Source organism: Ptychodera flava, unplaced genomic scaffold (genome assembly GCF_041260155.1).
Source record: "Ptychodera flava strain L36383 unplaced genomic scaffold, AS_Pfla_20210202 Scaffold_75__1_contigs__length_567515_pilon, whole genome shotgun sequence".
Taxonomy (NCBI): Eukaryota; Metazoa; Hemichordata; class Enteropneusta; family Ptychoderidae; genus Ptychodera; species Ptychodera flava.
Window position 1 is genome coordinate 105,445 of NW_027248397.1, and position 24,854 is coordinate 130,298.

Here is a 24,854-nt window from a genome sequence, read left to right on the forward strand (position 1 = left end):
GATTTGTATATTATCATCTTACAGCACGTATTTTAACGGGTATGCAGATCTAGAAAATTGTCTGATACGCAATACACAGAACTTATATGTGTCGTATACCCATCTTTGTTCCGATTTTTTATTAATTGGCAAGGGCAGCAGTACGAAGGTCAGCAAAGCTGACACAAGAAGGACATTTGATCACTTCCCTGTGATTTTGAACAATCATTGAACCATTGACCACCGAGGGTCTATGATTGAACTTATAATACCTTCTGATCTATTTTGGGATTTTCTTATCTAGAGGTTTTCTGATATTTACATGATAAATTTGTTAGTTTCACTGTATTGACTACTATTTTGCAAAATTTTGTTATCAAAAGTTTATGTTTATGGTTTATAATTTCAGGCTGCAAAAATTTCCTGCATAATTCTTTAGTTTGCAAAATTCGCCTGTTTGAAGGTTCTTCATAATGATTGACATAAAAATCACAATTCAAAATTTCCATTCAGTCCATGTAATATATTTTAAAATTTGCAAGTTCAAAAATCACATTTTTATATATGTCCAAATAATTTACAATTTCATGAAATAAATTCAGATGTAAGACATACTTGCAAAAGTGAAACACAAAAATTGACAGTACAAAAACACATTTTTATTGACTATCATTTTTATTCAACAATTAATGAATAAAATAATACAGATTGAGATATTTTACAGCAAAAAATAACTTTGCATCGGCTTTCTCAAAAACAAATCTTTTTTGCAATTTGCGCAGCATATTATTATCAGTCTGGCATTATTACCTCTGTCATAAAAAATAATTACATTTTTGGAAGAATAAAACAGGCAACGCCGTCTCAAGCATTCTTTGAGAAGGCGTTCCATTGAGCGCCATCTCAAGCAATATTGAACGCCATCTCAAAGAATGTTTGAGACGGCATTCAATTGAACGCCATCTCAAGCATTCTTTGAGATGGCGTTCAATTGAACACCGTCTCAAACCTTGTAGAGATGATGTTCAATTGTGCACTGTGTCTAGGCAAATTTATTGATATCTGATATGTAATGGTCAAAGCATAGAAATATGAATTGTATGTGTTACAATTTTCAATAGCAAATGACAGGAATAATTCTAGGACACAAGGCCTTGTACCGGTACTTGTTAAGAAATGACCTATACCTTTCCAAACAAGTGAATTTTACTGAATACATGTACAAGTAATGAGACCTTCACCCAAACACCTGATACAGTACACAGCAAAACTTCTGTTCAATCAAGTCCTGCTTTGGGCATGACTTAGATAAGCCAAAAACAAGCCCAAAGTAAGTCTGAGACCCACAGAATAGCTTTCAACACTACATTATCTCTTACAATGTGCAAGAAAATCACATATAAATGTGATTCAGTGGCAATGACAGCTATCATCCGATGAAGTTTCATTGCTCAACACGTGGTTGTTAAACATGTCCAGTTTCCAGGTCTACATACTTTCAGGTCTTGGGCTTATCATAGGAAAAAATATCGCTGTAGATTTGATGTTCACTTCTCATCTACACGTAGTTTCTGTACGTGACTTACACAGACCACAATGGTTAACGCTTCCAAGGTGTCTATCTCTTATTTGAATTATTGTATCCTTTTGTTGACAAAATGTCTACATTGTTTTTTCTGTCTGTATGTGTTGTCATTGGTGACTTCTTTTGGCCAGAAGCTGTGATCAGAAAAGATAAACAAATGGTCATGATATTGACTTTGAAAAAAACAACATGTAATGATATGTCATGAAAAATACAACAAAAACTGTTGATGACACTGCACTCCCATTTTATAGAAATACTCAGTGCTAGCAAACACATACAGCAACATTGTAATCCTACAGAATGATTACTAAGAAAATTCAACTGCAAATCATTCTTATACTGAAGCATATATGAAGTACTTCATCTCATAATGACCTGGGCACCTAATTTGTAAGAAATGGGATAAACACTTTCAAAGAAGAAGATAGTTTGATCAAAAAGTGGAAAATATTGCCACAAAAATACAAATATGAGAATTTTGCCATCATTTCAATGATGAGGTTCATTTAAACAACGGCACATCTACCGGTACATCACACATGGCATGACTACTCAAAAATCAGCTCAACATGAGCAGAGGTTTGGAAGTTTTTGATCTGGACAGACAGATAGACAGACATACAAAAACTGTACGGACATACAATGTATAGTCAGACATTGCATACAACCTCCCAGTTGCCATGTGTATGGCAAATGGGAAGTAAAAATTGGAAAATTTTAAGCAGAAAAATATTATTGGTGTAGCTTTCATGACGATTGTGAAATTGTCCAATAAGCTAAATTTGTGTACAAATAAACAATATTCTGTCTTGGCTTTCATAGTGATTAAAACTGTCTGTGAGCTTAATTTATGATCAAAATGTAATAACACATACATTTATACCACTAGTTTTAGTGGTCTCCAGTTAGTAAAACTTAAATATTACATGTGCATGAAAAGTGCATTATTATGCTTTAATCATTTACAGTGCCCGAAGGGTGTGCTAAAAATGAAATGGCAGGAAATGAAGTGCTATAAAATATTTGGAAAGGAATTTGATATTCAGAAAATGTTTTAAGTTCCTCCTTTGCAATGTCAATTTTTTCTCAAACACCCCACCCTTGCATGTAGTACATATAACGGTTTTCAAGTCCCCGCCATTCCCTGTCCCGAAGTGTTTGTGAACACAGTCTTATTACTGGAAAGAGAGAGAATGTTGGACAGATTTGATCTTTGTCAGATGATCACACTTACATTTTAAGGGTTAATGAAAGGCTGGTGGACTGGTGGTCTTTTCTTACAGGTAATAGGTCTTTGATACATCATTTCCGAGTCAAAACCCTGAAAAAGAAATTTTACGGGAGTCATATGTCTAAATCATGGTCCCTCACTGAACACTTACATGATATACCAGCTATAGACGTAGGAGACCCTTTTAACATGGCGTTGACTATTTCCTCCATGACTATAGATTCGAATTTATCGTTGATAACAAGAGTTCCGTTAACTCACATGAGTCGACGCACACCAGCCAACATCACACGCTCCGACCAGTAGAAATGTACAGAAGTCAAATACCTTTAGCGAACTGCACCCATTTATTCCGGAACGCTGATCCCAAACACTTTAAAACTGGATGTAACATCAACACTGTAAGCTCTCATCTCCTAAATTTCGTGAAGTCGGTAACTCCATCAAAACTCTGTAGACTTCTATAAACTCCGTAAAAACTGATAAACTCACAAGGCTGCGACCAAAAAGTCCGCAGTGGTCGACGCCATGCTTCTAGCCTCAATGTCAATAAAAACTAGCCCCATATGGCCGATGGGGGCGCAAACTCAAACGCGGGTAAATTTGGTTGAGGCGTCCTTACATCAGCCCTCAAATTGTCCATAAAACAAATGGCAAATTTCTCCTAACGACAGTCCTTTGATGCCACACATAAATTAAACGCTGAAATTACATAACAAGTTCAAAAAACACAAAAATTCAAAATTTCAAACACGATCTTTGAAAATCTTGATCTCACTTCATATCGACCATGCCCAGACCTCGTCTTGGTCAAACCATGCTGCCAAGCATGGCACACATCCCTCTGAAAACTCCATCCATCATCATGGACTGGCTTCAGTTAATTACATATACTGTCCACTAACTGAGATCTTCATATCACACAGGAAAACTCAACTGGTAAGTTCACTCATCCAGGCACTGGTAGCATATAAATAAGTGTTAACACTGTGATAGTTCTAATCTGCTTCCAATAACACGCAAAGTTTGTCATATGGTCTTTCTAAAACACTGTTCTTTGTCTTCACCATTACTCTTCTTACCAAACCTTTCTTATCTGGCATAATTTTGATGACTCTACCTAATGGCCATACATTTCTTGCTGTATTCTCATCCTTGACTAAGACTATATCTCCAACTTCCAAGCTCCTCTTCACCTTGAACCACTTCTGTCTTTCTTGCAGGGAAGGTAAATATTCCTTTATCCAACGCTTCCAAAACAAGTCGGACAGGTATTGTACTTGCTTCCATCTGTGAACTGCATACATGTCATTCCTTTCCAAATGGACCAGGTGAAAGCGCTGCTCCTTTCATATTTAACAACATGCTGGGAGTCAATGCGTCAAGATCCTTTACTTCATCCGAAGACTTTGTGATTGGACGGCAGTTAATAGTGTGCTCTACTTCACATAAAAATGTCCGTAAACTCTCATTTGTAAGCTGCTGCTGTTTCAATAAAGACAGTAGTAATTGCCGTACACTACGAATCTGCCTTTCCCACACTCCGCCAAAGTGTGAACCATAAGGCGGATTAAATTTCCACTCTATGTTATCTTGCAACAAGTTGTCTTGGATCTTCTGTTGATTCCACTTGTCAATTTCCTCCTGTAGTATTCGTCTTGCACCTACAAAATTAGTGCCGTTGTCAGATCTTATCATCTTTACTGGCCCTCTCCTTGCGATAAATCTTCTCAGAGCATTTATGAAGGAGTCTGTACTCAGAGAATCTGCAACTTCAATGTGAACTGCCCTGACTGCAAGACATGTCAATATGACGCCATATCTCTTCACTGATGATCTCTTAATCTTCACTTCAATCGGACCAAAGTAATCAACTCCAACATTTGTAAATGGTGGTTGATGTGGCAGTACTTGGTCAGCTGGCAAATCAGCCATCTTCTGTTCTCCTAGTTTGGCCCGCTGGCGTCTGCAGATCACACACATTGCTCACTATACTTCTTGCCACAGAATTAGCATTCAGAATCCAATAACGTTCACGCAGTTTGGATAAAATGTAGTGTCTTCCAAAATGCTGATTCTTCTAATGAATTTCACGCAATATCAACTCTGATACATGTGACTTCTTTGGCAAAATCACTGGATGTTTTGACTCCTCAGACAACATAGACAGAGTAAGTCGTCCACCAACGCGTAACAAACCATCCTTTCCCAAAACTGGATCCAATCTGTAAATGTGGCTTCCTCGGGGAATCCCAATTTTGCTGCCGTCATTTCCCTTTTGTGCCTTCAAGATCTCTATTTCTCTGGAAAATGCGCTTTGTTGGACATATCTAATGATGGCATGCTCTGCCTGTTCCAGATCTTTCACTGTCAAAGTCGATGGCTTATCTTGATTGCAGTCTGTTTTACGTGCTTCAAAGATATCTTGAAAGCTCGGTGATTAATCTTTGGATCCATGCCACTGATCTTCTCAGTCGATACCAACTGGAGTAACGTTTGATTAGACCTTGAATGAAGTCTTGTGATTCACTTGCCTCTACGGTGAGTGCCTTGGCGTTTTTCTTTACCTCTGGATCACCTGGGTCAAGTTGACCATCGATGTTACCATCCCTTGACCACTTACTCTGTGCAGTCCATAGAAAGTCTGGACCCTGCAGCCAACGTTTGTTGTCAAGAAATGCATCAATAGTTTGACCTCGTGAACACTCATCTGCTGGGTTGTCTTTGCTGTTTATGTATGCCCAACTTGATGGTTCTGATCCTTCACGAATCACTGCTATTCGATTTGCCACGAAAGTATGAAATCTTGTGGTTTCATTATTTATATACCGCAACACTGTTTTGCTGTCGGTCCAGAAGAACGATCCGCTGACTTCTAGATGCAACTCCTTTCTGAGTAACCTATCCATGCGCACAGCTACCGTAGCTGCCATCAACTCTATGCGAGGAATTGTTATCTGCTTCAACGGCGCCACTCTAGCCTTGGCCATCAGAAAGGCACAGTGAATGTTGTCGTTCTTGTCAATCATCCTAATGTATGACACAGCTCCGTACCCAGACTCGCTTCCATCGGAGAAGTGATGTAACTGTATGGAATCTGTATCACCATATTCCTCAGGCTTAATACACCTAGGGACCATGAAGTGCTCTTCTAACAATGGTAGATATCTCATCCAATCTTCCCATCGTTTACGTTGTTTACTGGGTATCTCATCGTCCCAGTCCAATTTTGCTTTGCAAAGCTCTTGGAGTATTATCTTCGGTGGTAAGAGGGCGGGAGCTGCCATGCCTAAAGGGTCGTAGACTGAACTCACAACTCCCAAAATACCTCGCCTGGTTACCGGTTTATCTTTGACTCTGTTCTTAAAACCAAGGATGTCTGCTTGAACGTTCCACTGCATGCCCAAGGCTTGTTCTGAGGGCAACTGTCTCTCTGTAATTCAAACGTTTCACTTCTTGGCTCGCTCCTCTTCTGGTATTGTCTCCAAAACAGAACAATTATTGCTGATCCACTTTGTCAGTCTGAATCCGCCTTTGTTGCATGTGTTATCAGCCTTTTGGCCAAAACCTGTCCTTCTGTCTTGTTTGGAACTGCCTTTAACATGTCATCGACATAAAAGTTGTTATCGATGGTGTCCTTTATGATTAGGGTCACATGCAGTGTTTGAAACTCATGCAAAATCGCTACTGGCCAAGCGGGCCAGTAACTTATAAAATTCACTGGCCCGAAAGGAAATCAACTGGTCCTGGGCAAAATAAGGAATTTTTACTTGAAGGGAAATACAGGGGCCCTGCTGTAGGTGGCTCAATATTCAAATACCTGTACATCTTTCTCGCTACTGATATTCACCCGCGAGGCGAGGTTCATCAAAACAATGCTGCCATTTTGACTAAACGAAATCTCGAACCTACCCCAACGTGACCCCAACGCGTAACAAATGGAAGATGTTGAGTAGCGCCATCAATCTCGCAAGTCGCGAGAAATGCGTAGCTGTAAAGGCTTTCGCTAAGTAATTTCACCGTTCGATCTTTTGAGATTTTACCTGCCAATTTTTTCCTAAATTTTGCGGTTTGATTACTTGAGAATTTAACAGAATAGGTAAGAGTATTAAAAATTGCTGACCCCTTCTTATTTAGAGCAGGACACTCGGGTCTGCTTCTTTCACAACTTACTGGCCCGGCATGAAAACAGCTGGTCTGGGGCTAGCGGGTTAGCGTGAATTTCGAACACTGGTCACATGACTTGTCTGCACATTTTCTCAAGGCATAGTTGGCGCAGCTTGGTGATGACGTGGCCCAAAAATGTGAACTTTCATCCGATATTCTGCTGGAGGTTCATTCACGTTGCCATTTGGCCACCAGAGGAAACGCTGGTAATCTTGATCTTCTGTCGGCACTCTGACCTGTGAAAACATTGCCTCAATATCCGACATCAGTGCTATTCGATCCTGCCGAAATCTCACCAATACTCCAAGCAAGGAATTTGTCAAATCAGGACCTTGTAACAACTCTTTGTTCAGTGAAGTTCCTCTATACTCAGCACTGCAATCAAAGACGACTCTTATTTTACGCCTCTGAGGGTGGTAAACTCCGTGATGAGGAAGATACCACTTCTTTCCATCATGGCCCTGTAACGCAGACTGTGGCACCCTCTCAGCATAGCCCTTTTCCACTATACCTTCAATAAATGCCGCATACTCGCAATAATATGCTTCATCTCTTTTAAACCGTTTCTTCAACTGGTTCAATCTGTATTCTGCAACCGTTCTGTTGTCTGGCAACATAACATTGTCCTTTCGAAATGGTAATGGTACCTGGTAATGTCCATCATGGTACTCTGTTTCTGTATCCATCCTTTTCATGAATCTTTGGTCCTCTATTGAGTCTTCAGGTTTATCATCGATAATACGCTCACTGTTCTCTCTGTTGAAATAATCCATCAGCTGCTGGTCAACTGTTGGTCCTACCTGTATTCTGTTCACAACAGCCTGGTTTATATCGTCGTCTGCCATGCCAGCCCTCATAAGGGATCCATTTACAACCACCCAGCCTAGGCGAGTGCGAACAGCAAATGGTCCCTGTCCTTGACTATTAATCACTTCCCATGGTTCGAAGGCATCTGGCACGTTGTTCCCTATCAACAGACCAATTTCTGCGTCAATACTTGGCAGATGTACCCTTTTTAGATATGGATAACTCTTAATGTCAGCCTGGGTTAAGATGTCATCCCTTGACACAGGAATTTTGCTCTGAGTATATGCTGGCGGAAGCCTAATCGAATGATTTTCCTCTAGGTCAGTGACCTCAAGGCCTTTGATGATATGGCTATCAACCGTTTTGTTCCCTGCAATGGTATGCAGGTTTACTTAAGTCTTCTTTCCACCAACATTCAACTGTTGTCTGAGTTTCTTTGTACAAAATACAGTGTCACTTTCATTGTCCAAAATGTATATGTCTGAAAACTTAGTCCCGTGGTTTTACATCTCAATTTGACTGGTATTACCACTGGTTTATACGTATGCTTTTGTGGCTTTACGGTTTGGCATGGAGCATCAACCATCCTTACTGTTGTCGTTAAAGCCTGCTCATTTTCAGCACTACTGTCAGGATAATGCAATACACTGGGATGCTTTCTTCCACATGTCTCACATGTCAACTTGTATGTGCAATCCTTAACAAGGTGTTTTCCATATCTGAGACAGCCATAGCACAGGCCCTTGGATCTCAACAGCTGTTTCTTGTCCTTGTAGGATTTTTCAGCAAAGATCTTGCAATTCTGTATTTTATGATCAGTAACCATGCAGCATGAATACTTAACATTATCGCTGGTCTTCGGTTCTGTCAGCAGTTTTGTTTCTGTACTTACAGCCAATGTAGTACGTTTCTTGACATTTCCCTTCTTGGCAGACTTTGCAACCACCTTGTCATTTGTTGAAGTATTAGTCAGGTCACTAAACAGCTCTTGAGTTGCCATCTTGGCTTCCCTGTTCACAAATTCTACCATGTCCTTGAAACATACTGCTCTGCTCTGTAGTATATCAAATGTCTTTGTACGCCATCGTTCCCGCAGCTTATATGGTAACTTGTAAACCAACATCTGCAGGTTCCTGTTGTGGTCCAGCTCTCTCAGATGTGGCTCTCCTTTCATGGCATTGTCACATTTTGTCAAGAACAAAGCGTACTCCTTGAGAGCAGATTTGTCTTCAGATTTCACTTCAGGCCAGGCTTCAGCTTGTTTAGTGTAAGCTTTTGCCATCAGATATGGATTCCCATACTCATCCTCTAACATTTTCTTGCATGTTCATAGCCTTCCTTTGGGTTCATGTGTATACAGCTGCTTACAATCTCTTTCGGTCTGCCTTCTGTAAACTGTTCAAGATAATACAGACGGTCATCTGGTGCCTCAGTGTTCACTTCTATACCATGTCGAAATGCACGAATAAAAGCCTTATACTTCAGAGGATCGCCATTGAAAGACTCTATCTTCTGTGGTGGGAGAGCTGCGCGTTTATTGTGCTCTATCAATAGTTTTGTTACAGCAGAGATGTTATGATCACTGTTGAAAGCACTGTCATAATAGTTTACGCTCGATGTTGGTTCAGGATTCTGTCCAACTGCCCCACTGTCATTAATCTGCAGATTTGCATCACTTCTGTGCATACCGGTATTTTCATTGTAGCCACTTGCTCCTTGCAAGGTATTGTTGACTGGACTTGCACTGGTTTCGTCAACACCAGCCTTACTGTCACATGTATGGTAGCTGCCCACATTAGAACCACTTGCATAGCTTCTTGGCTCCACACGTACATCACCTTCATTTGCATTTGAATAGGCGTCTTGAATAATTCTGGTAAGCCCAAGTCCCCAAGACTTTCTTCATCATGGTTTTCAAAGTGACGATACATTTCTATCTTGGCATTCTGTTCAGCGTTTTCTGTTTTTTATTTTAAGTAATTCCTTCTGTTTCCGTATTTCATGTTGTTCCTTTTCTTGCTTTATCTTTATTTGTGTTTCACGTTCCTCAATTTCTTGCTTTTCTTGTAATGCTGCCATACTTGCCATAAGCTCAGCTCGTTTTGCTGCAGCAGCTATCATTAAAGGATTGCTCTGTGTGCTTGAAGCTCGCGAAGATGTTACACTTGACCTCGATGACCTTCTAACATTTACCTGAGAAATGCTATCTTCAGGTTTCACAGTTTCTGCCAACAATTTCTCATGAAGACCATTTTCCATGAGCCATGCATTCATTTTCTGCATAAATGCATCATAAGTAGTCACACGAGGCAATAACCAACTGTTATAATCTGTTTGACTTTCATCCTGATTGAGTACACGACGGTATTGCTGATCAACATGTTCAACATTTTCATATGCTGTCTGAGCTCTTCTAATTTGGTCTTTACTAATACTCCATTTACTTTATCTTTTGATAATTCTGTTATCTGATTAATCAGACCTGTTACTCTGCCGTACACACCCTATCTGTTAGCCTTTAATCTATTTCGTTTGTCTTCTTTAAATCTTTCAGTCTTAACAGAGACACGTTTTTCATCGACGGTGTTTGCCGCGAGCAGCTGTTTACCTTCTGATGCTATCGCTCCTTCCATTTTCGCATTAGTATTCAATGTTGTAGACATTGTCGAGCTCTCATTTGTGAACTGTGGCATCAGAAAGTACCCTAGAATACAGAAATATACAACGTGTCTGCCACGCATGAGAACAAAAGCGATAATTCTCAGTAAAATCTGAAACGGAAACTGCCTTATATTCCAGTATGTTCCTCGAACATGCGCACACGCATGTATTTTGTCGTCTTTGACACCACGTGGCTTTTCCGTTCAACTTTCAATGCCTTCAAGCTACCAGAACTTTGAATACTGTCCGATCACTGTTCTGCCCAATAAAAGTAACAGTTTTTACCATATAGACGTAGGAGACCCTTTTAACATGGCGTTGACTATTTCCTCCACGACTATAGATTCGAATTTATCGTTGATAACAAGAGTTCCGTTAACTCACATGAGTCGACGCACACCAGCCAACATCACACGCTCCGACCAGTAGAAATGTACAGAAGTCAAATACCTTTAGCGAACTGCACCCGTTTATTCCGGAACGCTGATCCCAAACACTTTAAAACTGGATGTAACATCAACACTGTAAGCTCTCATCTCCTAAATTTCGTGAAGTCGGTAACTCCATCAAAACTCTGTAGACTTTTATAAACTCCGTAAAAACTGATAAACTCACAAGGCTGCGACCAAAAAGTCCGCAGTGGTCGACGCCATGCTTCTAGCCTCAATGTCAATAAAAACTAGCCCCATATGGCCGATGGGGGCGCAAACTCAAACGCGGGTAAATTTGGTTGAGGCGTCCTTACATCAGCCCTCAAAATTGTCCATAAAAAAATGGCAATTTTCTCCTAACGACAGTCCTTTGATGCTACACATAAATTAAACGCTGAAATTACATAACAAGTTCAAAAAACACAAAATTCAAAAATTTCAAACACGATCTTTGAAAATCTTGATCTCACTTCATATCGACCATGCCCAGACCTCGTCTTGGTCAAACCATGCTGCCAAGCATGGCACACATCCCTCTGAAAACTCCATCCATCATCATGGACTGGCTTCAGTTAATTACATATACTGTCCACTAACTGAGATCTTCATATCACACAGGAATACTCAACTGGTAAGTTCACTCATCCAGGCACTGGTAGCATATAAATAAGTGTTAACACTGCGATAGTTCTAATCTGCTTCCAATAACAGGCAAGGTTTGTCATATGGTCTTTCTAAAACACTGTTCTTTGTCTTCACCATTACTCTTCTTACCAAACCTTTCCCATCTGGCATAATTTTGATGACTCTACCTAATGGCCATACATTTCTTGCTGTATTCTCATCCTTGACTAAGACTATATCTCCAACTTCCAAGCTCCTCTTCACCTTGAACCATTTCTGTCTTTCTTGCATGGAAGGTAAATGTTCCTTTATCCGACGCTTCCAAAACAAGTCTGAAAGGTATTGTACTTGCTTCCATCTGTGAACTGCATACATATCATTCCTTTCAAATCGACCAGGTGAAAACGCTGCTCCTTTCATATCTAACAACATGCTTGGAGTCAATGCCTCTAGATCATTTACGTCATCTGAAGACTTTGTGATTGAACGGCAGCTAATAGTATGCTCTACTTCAAACAAAAATGTCCATAGACTCTCATCTGTAAGCTGATGCTGTTTCAATAAAGACAGTAGTAGTTGCCGTACACTACGAATCTGCCTTTCCCACACTCCGCCAAAGTGTGAACCATAAGGAGGATTAAATTTCCACTCAATGTTATCTTGTAGCAAGTTCTCTTGGATCTTCTGTTGATTCCACTTGTCAATTTCCTCCTGTAGTATTCGTCTTGCACCTACAAAATTAGTGCCGTTGTCAGATCTTATCATCTTTACTGGCCCTCTCTTTGCGATAAATCTTCTCAGAGCATTTATGAAGGAGTCTGTACTCAGAGAATCTGCAACTTCAATGTGAACTGCCCTGACTGCAAGACATGTCAATATGACGCCATATCTCTTCACTGATGATCTCTTAATCTTCACTTCAATTGGACCAAAGTAATCAACTCCAACATTTGTAAATGGTGGCTGATGTGGCTGTACTTGGTCAGCTGGCAAATCAGCCATCTTCTGTTCTCCTAGTTTGGCCCGCTGGCGTCTGCAGATCACACACTTGCTCACTATACTTCTTGCCACAGAATTAGCATTCAGAATCCAATAACGTTCACGCAGTTTGGATAAAATGTAGTGTCTTCCAAAAATGCTGATTCTTCTAATGAATTTCACGCAATATCAACTCTGATACATATGACTTCTTTGGCAAAATCACTGGATGTTTTGACTCCTCAGACAACATAGACAGGGCAAGTCGTCCGCCAACGCGTAACAAACCATCCTTTCCCAAAACTGGATCCAATCTGTAAATGTGGCTTCCTCGGGGAATCCCAATTTTGCTGCCGTCATTTCCCTTTTGTGCCTTCAAGATCTCTATTTCTCTGGAAAATGTGCTTTGTTGGACATATCTAATGATGGCATGCTCAGCCTGTTCCAGATCTTTCACTGTCAATCCTGATTGCTTATCTTGATCGCAGTCTGTTTCACGCTTCGAAAATCTTGAAAGCTCCTTGATGAATCTTTGGATCCATGCCACTGATCTTCTCAGTCGATACCAACTGGAATAATGTTCTATTAGACCTTGAATGAAGTCTTGTGATTCACTTGCCTCTACGGTGAGTGCCTTGGCGTTTTTTCTTTACTTCTGGATCACCTGGGTCAAGTTGACCATCGATGTTACCATCCCTCGACCACTTACTCTGTGCAGTCCATAGAAAGTCTGGACCCTGCAGCCAACGTTTGTTGTCAAGAAATGCATCAATAGTTTGACCTCGTGAACACTCATCTGCTGGGTTGTCTTTGCTGTTTATGTATGCCCAACTTGATGGTTCTGATCCTTCACGAATCACTGCTATTCGATTTGCCACAAAGTATGAAATCTTGTGGTCTCATTATTTATATACCGCAACACTGTTTTGCTGTCGGTCCAGAAAAACGATCAGCTGACTTCTAGATGCAACTCCTTTCTGAGTAACCTATCCATGCGCACAGCTACCGTAGCTGCCATTAACTCTATGCGAGGAATTGTTATCTGCTTCAACGGCGCCACTCTAGCCTTGGCCATCAGAAAGGCACAGTGAATGTTGTCGTTCTTGTCAATCATCCTAATGTATGACACAGCTCCGTACCCAGACTCGCTTCCATCGGAGAAGTGATGTAACTGTATGGAATCTGTATCACCATATTCCCCAGGCTTAATACACCTAGGACCATGAAGTGCTCTTCTAACAATGGTAGATATCTCATCCAATCTTCCCATCGTTTACGTTGTTTACTGGGTATCTCATCGTCCCAGTCCAATTTTGCTTTGCAAAGCTCTTGGAGTATTATCTTCTGTGGTAAGAGGGCGGGAGCTGCCATGCCTAAAGGGTCGTAGACTGAACTCACAACTCCCAAAATACCTCGCCTGGTTACCGGTTTATCTTTGACTCTGTTCTTAAAACCAAGGATGTCTGCTTGAACGTTCCACTGCATGCCCAAGGCTTGTTCTGAGGGCAAACTGTCTCTCTGTAAATTCAAACGTTTCACTTCTTTGGCTCGCTCCTCTTCTGGTATTGTCTCCAAAACAGAACAATTATTGCTGATCCACTTTGTCAGTCTGAATCCGCCTTTGTTGCATGTGTTATCAGCCTTTTGGTCAAAACCTGTCCTTCTGTCTTGTTTGGAACTGCCTTTAACATGTCATCGACATAAAAGTTGTTATCGATGGTGTCCTTTACGTTAGGGTCACATGACTTGTCTGCACATTTTCTCAAGGCATAGTTGGCGCAGCTTGGTGATGACGTGGCCCCAAAAATGTGAACTTTCATCCGATATTCTGCTGGAGGTTCATTCACGTTGCCATTTGGCCACCAGAGGAAACGCTGGTAATCTTGATCTTCTTTCGGCACTCTGACCTGTGAAAACATTGCCTCAATATCCGACATCAGTGCTATTCGATCCTGCCGAAATCTCACCAATACTCCAAGCAAGGAGTTTGTCAAATCAGGACCTTGTAACAACTCTTTGTTCAGTGAAGTTCCTCTATACTCAGCACTGCAATCAAAGACGACTCTTATTTTACGCTTCTGAGGGTGGTAAACTCCGTGATGAGGAAGATACCACTTCTTTCCATCATGGCCCTGTAACGCAGACTGTGGCACCCTCTCAGCATAGCCCTTTTCCACTATACCTTCAATAAATGCCGCATACTCGCGATAATATGCTTCATCTCTTTTAAACCGTTTCTTCAACTGGTTCAATCTGTATTCCGCAACCGTTCTGTTGTCTGGCAACATAACATTGTCCTTTCGAAATGGTAATGGTACCTGGTCATGTCCATCATGGTACTCTGTTTCTGTATCCATCATTTTCATGAATCTTTGGTCCTCTATTGAGTATTCAGGTTTATCATCGATAATGCGCTCACTGAACTCTCTGTTGAAATAATCCATCAGCTGCTGGTCAACTGTTGGTCCTACCTGTATTCTGTTCACAACAGCCTGGTTTATATCGTCGTCTGCCATGCCAGCCCTCATAAGGGATCCATTTACAACCCAGCCTAGGCGAGTGCGAACAGCAAATGGTCCCTGTCCTTGACTATTAATCACTTCCCATGGTTCGAAGGCATCTGGCACGTTGTTCCCTATCAACAGACCAATTTCTGCGTCAATACTTGGCAGTGGTACCCTTTGTAGATATGGATAACTCTCAATGTCAGCCTGGGTTAAGATGTCATCCCTTGACACAGGAATTTTGCTCTGAGTATATGCTGGCGGAAGCCTAATCAAGTTACTTTCCTCCAGGTCAGTGACCTCAAGGCCTTTGATGATATGGCTATCAACCGTTTTGTTCCCTGTAATGGTATACTTTAGTCTTCTTTCCACCAACATTCAACTGTTGTCTGACTTTCTCTGTACAAAATACAGTGTCACTTCCGTTGTCCAAAAATGCATATGTCTGAACACTTAGTCCTGTGGCTTTACATCTCAATTTGACTGGTATTACCACTGGTTTATAAGTATGCTGTTGTGGCTTTATGGTTTGGCATGTAGCATCAACCATCCTTACTGTTGTCGTTACAGCCTGCTCATTCTCAGCACTACTGTCAGGATAATGCAATACAGTGGGATGTTTCCTTCCACATGTTTCACAAGTAAACTTGTTTGTGCAATCCTTGACAAGGTATTTTTGCATATCTTAGACAGCCATAGCACAGGCCCTTGGACCTCAACAGCTTTTTCTTGTCCTTTTAGGATTTTTCAGCAAAGACCTTGCAATTCTGTATTTTATGATTGGTATCCATGCAGCATGAACACTTTACATCGCTTTTACTTTTTATCGCTGGTCTTCTGTTCTGTCAGCAGTTTTGTTTCCGTACTTACAGCAAATGTAGTACGTTTCTTGACATTTCCCTTCTTGGCAGACTTTGCAACCACCTTGTCATTTGTCGAAGTATTGGTCAGGTCACCAAACAGCTCTTTGGTTGCTATCTTGGCTTCCCTGTTCACAAATTCTACCATGTCCTTGAAACATACTGCTCTGCTCTGTAGTATATCAAATGTCTTTGTACTCCATCATTCCCACAGCTTATATGGTGACTTGTAAACCAACATCTGCAGGTTCCTGTTGTGGTCCAGCTCTCTCAGATGTGGCTCTCCTTTCATGGCATTGTCACATTTTGTCAAGAACAAAGCGTACTCCTTGAGAGCAGATTTGTCTTCAGATTTCACTTCAGGCCAGGCTTCAGCTTGTTTAGTGTAAGCTTTTGCCATCACATATGGATTCCCATACTCATCCTCTAACAATTTTCTTGCATGTTCATAGCCTTCCTTTGGGTTCATGTGTATACAGCTGCTTACAATCTCTTTCGGTCTGCCTTCTGTAAACTGTTCAAGATAATACAGACGGTCATCTGGTGCCTCAGTGTTCACTTCTATACCATGTCGAAATGCACGAATAAAAGCCTTATACTTCAGAGGATCACCATTGAAAGACTCTATCTTCTGTGGTGGGAGTGCTGCGCGTTTATTGTGCTCTATCAATAGTTTTGTTACAGCAGAGATGTTATGATCACTGTTGAAAGCACTGTCATAATAGTTTACGCTCGATGTTGGTTCAGGATTCTGTCCAACTGCCCCACTGTCATTAATCTGCAGATTTGCATCACTTCTGTGCATACCGGTATTTTCATTGTAGCCACTTGCTCCTTGCAAGGTATTGTTGACTGGACTTGCACTGGTTTCGTCAACACCAGCCTTACTGTCACATGTATGGTAGCTGCCCACATTAGAACCACTTGCATAGCTTCTTGGCTCCACACGTACATCACCTTTCATTTGCATTTGAATAGGCGTCTTGAATAATTCTGGTAAGCCCAAGTCCCCAAGACTTTCTTCATCATGGTTTTCAAAGTGACGATAAACTTCTATCTTGGCATTCTGTTCAGCGATTTCTGTTTTTACTTTAAGTAATTCCTCCTGTTTCCGTATTTCATGTTGTTCCTTTTCTTGCTTTATCTTTATTTGTGTTTCACGTTCCTCAATTTCTTGCTTTTCTTGTAATGCTGCCATACGTGCCATAAGCTCAGCTCGTTTTGCTGCAGCAGCTATCATTGAAGGATTGCTCCGTGTGCTTGAAGCTCGCGAAGATGTTACACTTGACTTCGATGACCTTCTAACATTTACCTGAGAAATGCTATCTTCAGGTTTCACAGTTTCTGCCAACAATTTCTCATGAAGACCATTTTCCATGAGCCATGCATTCATTTTCTGCATAAATGCATCATAAGTAGTCACACGAGGCAATAACCAGCTGTTATAATCTGTTTGACTTTCATCCTGATTAAGTACACGACGGTATTGCTGATCAACATGTTCAACATTTTCATATGCTGTTCTGAGCTCTTCTAATTTGGTCTTTACTAATACTCCATTTACTTTATCTTTTGATAATTCTGTTATCTGATTAATCAGACCTGTTACTCTGCCGTACACACCCTATCTGTTAGCCTTTAATCTATTTCGTTTGTCTTCTTTAAATCTTTCAGTCTTAACAGAGACACGTTTTTCATCGACGGTGTTTGCCGCGAACAGCTGTTTACCTTCTGGTGCTATCGCTCCTTCCATTTTCGCATTAGTATTCAATGTTGTAGACATTGTCGAGCTCTCCTTTGTGAACTGTGGCATCAGAAAGTACCCAAGAATACAGAAATACACAACCTGTTTGCCACGCATGAGAACAAAAGCGATAATTCTCAGTAAAATCCGAAACGGAAACTGCCTTATATTCCAGTATGTTCCTCGAGCATGCGCACACGCATGTATTTTGTCGTCTTTGACACCACGTGCTTTCCGTTCAACTTTCAATGCCTTGCTACCAGAACTTTGAATACTGTCCGATCACTGTTCTGCCCAATAAAAGTAACAGTTTTTACCATATAGACGTAGGAGACCCTTTTTACATGGCGCTGAATATTTCCTCCACGACTATAGATTCGAATTTATCGTTGATAACAAGAGTTCCGTTAACTCACATGAGTCGACGCACACCAGCCAACATCACACGCTCCGACCAGTAGAAATGTACAGAAGTCAAATACCTTTAGCGAACTGCACCCGTTTATTCCGGAACGCTGATCCCAAACACTTTAAACTGGATGTAACATCAACACTGTAAGCTCTTATCTCCTAAATTTCGTGAAATCGGTAACTCCATCAAAACTCTGTAGACTTTTATAAACTCCGTAAAAACTGATAAACTCACAAGGCTGCGACCAAAAAGTCCGGAGTGGTCGACGCCATGCTTCTAGCCTCAATGTCAATGATGGCCGATGGGGCGCAAACTCAAACGTGGGTAAATTTGGTTGAGGCGTCCTTACACAAGTAGTTTATATTACATCACAGATAGAGTTGGACTAAATAATTACAGTATACATGTATGGTATGAGAAATGACAAAGTTCCACTCACATTTATGAAATATCTACTCTATGCTACCCACCACTGACTTTACATGTATGTCATATAAATTCTCTGACATCATTTCTTTTCTTTCTATGTACAGTGTCAAACTAAGTATAAGTTTATACAGAAAGATGCATCCCAAACATTTCCATCTGTGGCAGAGATCTTGCTTACACAGAACAAATAATTAATAAGATGCTCGTAAAAAATACAATCTTGTGCAGATAAATGAACATATGAGTGATTTTTTTACTCGTTTGTTACTCAATTTTCTTAATATTTACTTTTGTTGAAGATGACACTGCATCCATGATGAATATAAAGATGGGCTTCTTTTGTGAATTATGCCCAGGGAATGTTTTTGGTAGATCCTGATAATAACTGGGCAGTTTGTCTCTCCTGAGATCATTTAAGCTCAAACTTCACAGTTTGTATGGCAAATACAGTATGCTGATGGATCAAATACAGAGTTGATGATGTAGTGATTAATTCTCTATCTCAACCTCTACTGTTCTTGTCACACAAGGAATGATTTACAAATCATGATTACAGCTGAGAAAAACAATCAAGTGATTTTTCTACAGTGTTATACAAATATGACTCTCATTTTAAAGTTCTGTTTGGTCGCATAAATGGTTTTCTAATGGCCAGTATATTGACATATCCCCTCCCACTGTATACAGACTGCAACCATTTTTCCCCACAATCAGAGGGGCTTGGATTTGTAAAGAATGGTTGAACAAAAGGTTAAACAAAATATAACATTTACCTTCACTCAAGTTTCGCTCGTCAACTAGTGCTTTCACAAGCATTTCTTGGTAAAGCTCACACGCTGAGGAATCATTGAAAAGATTTGGCCAAACTTGCTTGATACACAGCGTCAATATTCCCATGGATGTTTACATTCCATTCCGCACCTCAAAAGTCGAGCCAATGTGTTATGTAATGAGTTTAACCCGTCCTCATTGCTCCGAAGTGTGGGTGATCGGTCGCAGCGCTGGCACCCGTCTTTGCGCATTTATCACGCTACGAGATCTACAAGACATGTTCTCCCTGGCACAAATGTGATGAACTGGGCAGTAGTTCAACTGTCGGTCAACTTCGATGAGCAGTCTAGATAAATTAGTGGTAGTGTACTCTCTCGCTGATAAACGCGGATGTCGCTTTGTTTTACATAAACTGTAAACAATTCCCGAACAATCATTTCATGGCGGCATATTCCATTTTAATACAGGTACACCTAGAGCTTGCCGCGCGGTTGTGTTAAAGGTACATGTTGTTCTATTATGCCGTAAAGTTTTCCTACTGTTTAAAATACTGGGTAGTATGTTACAGTCTTCATGATTGTTGTGGAGATGTAGTCAATGATATGTTTCTCGTTAAGCGAGACGCCAACTCTTACACCAAGTAAGATGGTCTTTGCAAATTAACATAGTAAAGGTCACGGGTCACCCAGCTGTGAGTCTTTTGCATTGTTTCAATTCGAACGTGTAAGGTAAACGGCGCGGCATTCGAATGATTTTGTTATGTCCACTGCACTTATTCCTACGCTGGGAAAGGTTACTGATTCCGAATGTAGAACATCCATTACTCCGACGATTTAATGGCAGGACTACATAGAAACTGCAACGGAAACCTGGATATCGCCGATGAATTTGGTGTCTGTCAACACGGAGCTGGAGTGACCGTGCTGTTCGGAACAGTGTTCCCGAGAAATGATGTCAGCACTTGCAGAGCATGCAGAGCGAAAGGCATTGTGATCGTAGCGTGAACGTGAAGAGGTGAAAGCACTGCCAAACGGACCCTTTGGAGTTATGTTTGAGAGGATGGTACGTAAAAAGCTATATTTTCAGTTATATCAGTGGTTAGGGCATCTCCATTGAAATGATTTTACCTGACACAGTGACAGTCACCATGGATGTAAATCAATGCAGTCACCAACGATAAGGGACTCATTATTAGGGAGCCTTCAGAAATTACGTGGGGGGGGGGGCAATTGGGGGAGGGTCACTTTTTAGAAAACAGTTCAAGGTGAGGGTCACTTTTTATAAACCTATCGTGGGGGGGTCACTTTTGACAGAAGCTGATTTTATGGCCAAAACTTTGATTGTCCGTGTGATATTTCCTGAATAGGAAATCACCAACAAAATACGTTCACATTATCCACAAGTTTCACGAGCAATGAAGATAAAGTGGTATCCTACACATCTTGAACAGTTAAAACTGATAAAAGACAAGAGGCAAAAACATATGCAACAGGTGGAAAAGTGTATATCTATTATCAAATGTACATAAATTCAAAGATATTGTCAGTTTTATATTGGAAAACTTGTGCATACATGACAACTTTTCCCACCACAGACTTAGACGTGGTGGCTGTGACCAATCTGGCTGAAATTGGTCATAGCCACAACGTCTATTAAAATTCATGAGTTTGCTTTTCTTGTTTACGTACATACTTATATCAGATGGAAATCTGAGGATTTGCGATTACATCAGGTTGACAACCCCCCACACAAGAGCAATGAATTAAAAATTACTCTTTACAAAGCATGCGGAAAAATTTGTTGGTTCCACACATGTCACTTACTCTTTACAAAGCATGACAAATTAGTTGGTTCCAAACATGTCACTACAAATACAACACTAATGTTCATTGGAAAGGGACATTTGAAGCCGCCTATTAAAGCTCGTGCCCGTGTGCAGTGATATGTTCGTGGGTAACGCTGTGAATGAAACATGCACAACTTACAACCTCTCTAGTTTCACCAAAAACATTAATATAAATAATCAGGCACATATACATGCACAGATTTACCTAGTTTTGTATTGGAAAAAAATATTCATTGTTTCATCATAGACCGCCATGCATAGTGAATTGACATTTTTGGTGAAATTCCAAAACCAAATTTCTTGCTCAATCATGGACTCCCAACCACTCTAGTTTCATCAAAAACATTAATATAAATAATCAAGCACACATACATGCACAGATTTACCTAGTTTTGTATTGGAAAAAAAATTATTCATAGTTTCATCATAGACCGCCATGCATAGTGAATTGACATTTTGGTGAAATTCCAAAATCAAACTTATTGCACAAAATGGACAATGGATGGTTACAAAACCATTCTTGTTTAATCAAAAACATTAATACAAATAATCAAGGACACTTACATGCACAGATTTACCTAGTTTTGTATTGGAAAAAAACAAATTATTCACGGTTTCATAATAGACCGCCATGCATAGTGAATCAACATTTCGGTGAAATTCTAAAATCAAATTTCTTGCACAACCATGGACTTGTAACCACTCTAGTCTAATCAAAAACAATAATGTAAATAATCAAGCATACATAAATGCACAGATTTATCTAATTTTGTACTGCAAAAAAAATATTCATAGTTTCATCATAGACACCATGGATACAGTAGTGAACCAGCTTTTTAGATGAAATTCAGAAATCAATTTCTTGTACAGAAATGCACATTTTACTTCCCAATTCAAGCAAAGTACATTTAAATACATTATCAAACAAATATATATTATATGCAGATACGGCATGTTTTGTGGGGGGAAATTGTCAACAATTTGCCAGATAGACTCCATGTATTATGATTCGATATTTTTGGATGAAGCACTAAATGAGACACATCTTTCCTTCTCATGGTTGCAAAATATGGTGACCCTCCCTCCAGTAACCATCTTTAGCCCAATGGAAACCATCGTTGAAACTGCATCTGTGTGAGTTTCTTGTTTACAATCAATGTACCGGTATTTTGTTAAAGATATCCAGATGTCCCTCAACATGTGAGCTGCAACTTTTAAATTATATGATGTTGTAGATTATGACAGACTTTTAACTTTCACCAATCACAATCATACCTTAGTTACACTGTTAACATTGGTTGTACGGGTCAGATACGACCCTTGAACACAGTTTCTATGACTGCTTCCTTTGATAATAATAGCTTTAAATCTTTACATCTTTAATTTTATTGTTCTTTAGTAACTTGAAAAATGTCAATTTCATTGTTTCTATCACTTTTGAATTTTCTCCTAATTTGAAATTTTAAATATTCATTTTAAGGTTTCTATGGGAAAACACAGACTGAAGAAAAGATAAGAGATGGAAAACTACAGCACTCTTAAGCCAGCTGTGATAGTAGAAGTGTTCTTTGTCCAGCATGCGAACGGTTCTTCAGATTGATAAACATGTTGAAGTGAAGAATTATGAGTTTAAAGTCCACCGACACTGCATCCAGCAGGATATTGTTGAACACTGCATTACATCCAGCACACCAGATAATCAGAAGGAAGACAATCGGAAGAAAGGCAATCAAATGAGGCAATATTGCAATCAGACATTTTTAATACGTGCAGCAATATTGTTAAAGAAAGTACGTTATAAATTCTGCTCTGAAAATTAACAATTTTCAAGCTTAACCTCTGGGAAAGTGTATATGTCCATGTGCATTGTCAGGTGATATCAACGTAAACTTCTGTACTGCTGTACTTGTACATGTAGGTGACTATTTTGATGCATACAGTATATATACCAACACCTCGAATATAGTGGAACATAGTATCAATTATGTTCTAGTGAAGGACTGATGTTTAATCAAAATGACATGCAGCATTGTTTGCCAATCTTTCACTTCTATTTTAAGCTTCACTGTTAACAATGCAAATATAATCAAACTGATGGATGTCGATTGTCTGTTGTCAGGCATCGTTGTCTGGAGTATGTCACCTTTTTACATTCCCAGCATCTTCAAAATGACTCTTCTGATTCCTTTAAAATGTGGAGTACAGGTAACCAGGGATGACTTTAATCAGATTTGTTCAAATTGTGATGAAATATGCAAATTTGTATTTAAAGGCTAATTTATACGTTATCGTTTAAAATTTGTTACTAAAGTACTACTTATTCAATAGCTTGATATATTTTGTCAACAGGTTCCTAAGGGTTATTTATGTATTAAAAAATCATGAAATCTAAATATTTTGTAATCAGGGGGCAGTTTTTGCCATTTTTGCTGAAAAATTGTTTCTCAAAAACTGCTTATCTGATAGCTTTGACATTTTATATACAGGTTCCTGGGGGTTATCTCAATGTGATGTATTAAAATTGTTATAAGATCAACACTTTTGTATTTTTCTGGCAATATTAGCCATTTTTGGTCAAAAAATATGTTTCTCGATAAACTACTCACCTGATAGCTTCGGTTAACATGTTCTTAAGAATGATCTTAATATAATTTGTTCAAATTATGGTGAAATCTTCCATGTGTATTTTTGCTATTATTTTTGTTACTTTTTGTCAGGCTATCCTGAAATGAGCTAACAAAGATTTCCACCTTCATCATCAACACAAGTATCACAAATTCTAGTTATTCTGTACATGAAACACAGTGAAGCTGTATCAGCCATAGGGACGCTAGTTTATAACTATTAATTTTATTTTTTACTATTCCATAATCAAAATTTGCCACATGTATCTAGATTCTATAGCAGTAGTTGTGTAATTGGCATTGGTGAAAGATGCATGTATTCTTAAATACATGTATTCTTAAATAGGAAACACTCTCTGTGCTGTGTATTGATGATAATTTCTTCTGGGAACTTGCAAACTAGTTTGTTACTTTTAACAAGAAAGGATTTATAGCCAAAGTGTACGGTACATTACATGTGTTTACAACATTGATTTGTTTTATTTTGTGATCAGTCACTAATAATCAGATTTCTGGAGGCAGCCTTTGCAACAATTAACAGTCAAAAGTTAAGACATTGCTGCCTGTATGTGCAGGATTTGTGTGGTCTTTACCATTGTCTCCACACAATGTTTGGGAAAAGCTAGTGTTATGAAGGTAGCCAAAATGTCTAATTTGTGTGTGTTTACATCATGTTATCATGTACATATTAAATTTTCTTAAATAAAAGATTAGTTCACTTAGATTTGCCGATTTTTTGAAGTGCTGTTACCTAGTCTTTTATTAACTAGTCACTTTTTACTTTGAAAAGTACAAACACACTCTCTCAAACATACCAGTTTTATTCACCAATGATAACACAAGGTGGCCTATTTGTTCATCAGAAATGTTCATTCTCCAACATTGACATGGCCTGCTTGTGCTTCGAGACGGCCTTAAATTGAACACCACCTCAAGCAGGGTCAGCCCGTGCTTTGAAATGGCGTTCAATTGAACGCCATCTCAAGCAGGGTCAGCCTGTGCTTTGAGATGGCGTTCAATTGAACGCCATCTCAAGCAGGGTCAGCTGGCATTCTTCCAAAACAACTGTACCAGGCACCTGCTACTGTGTCTACACAGCGGATGTTAGAAATCTTCAACAATATACGTAATAATTTTTAATTTTTGAAATTAAAATTTCTGAGACTTTAAATGCAGGTTATTTGTGTTTCAAAGATGT

At 39.6% G+C, this 24,854-nt stretch overlaps 1 long non-coding RNA gene across 1 annotated transcript; it reads right to left on the reverse strand.

Moving 5' to 3' along the window:
- Positions 1-730: 730 nt before the first annotated feature.
- LOC139128864 (uncharacterized) lies at positions 731-19,559 on the reverse strand. Its single transcript, XR_011551432.1, has 3 exons — positions 19,189-19,559; positions 2,802-2,888; positions 731-1,698 (listed from the first exon to the last, which is right to left on the reverse strand). It is a non-coding gene; the product is annotated as an uncharacterized lncRNA (long non-coding RNA).
- Positions 19,560-24,854: the final 5,295 nt, after the last annotated feature.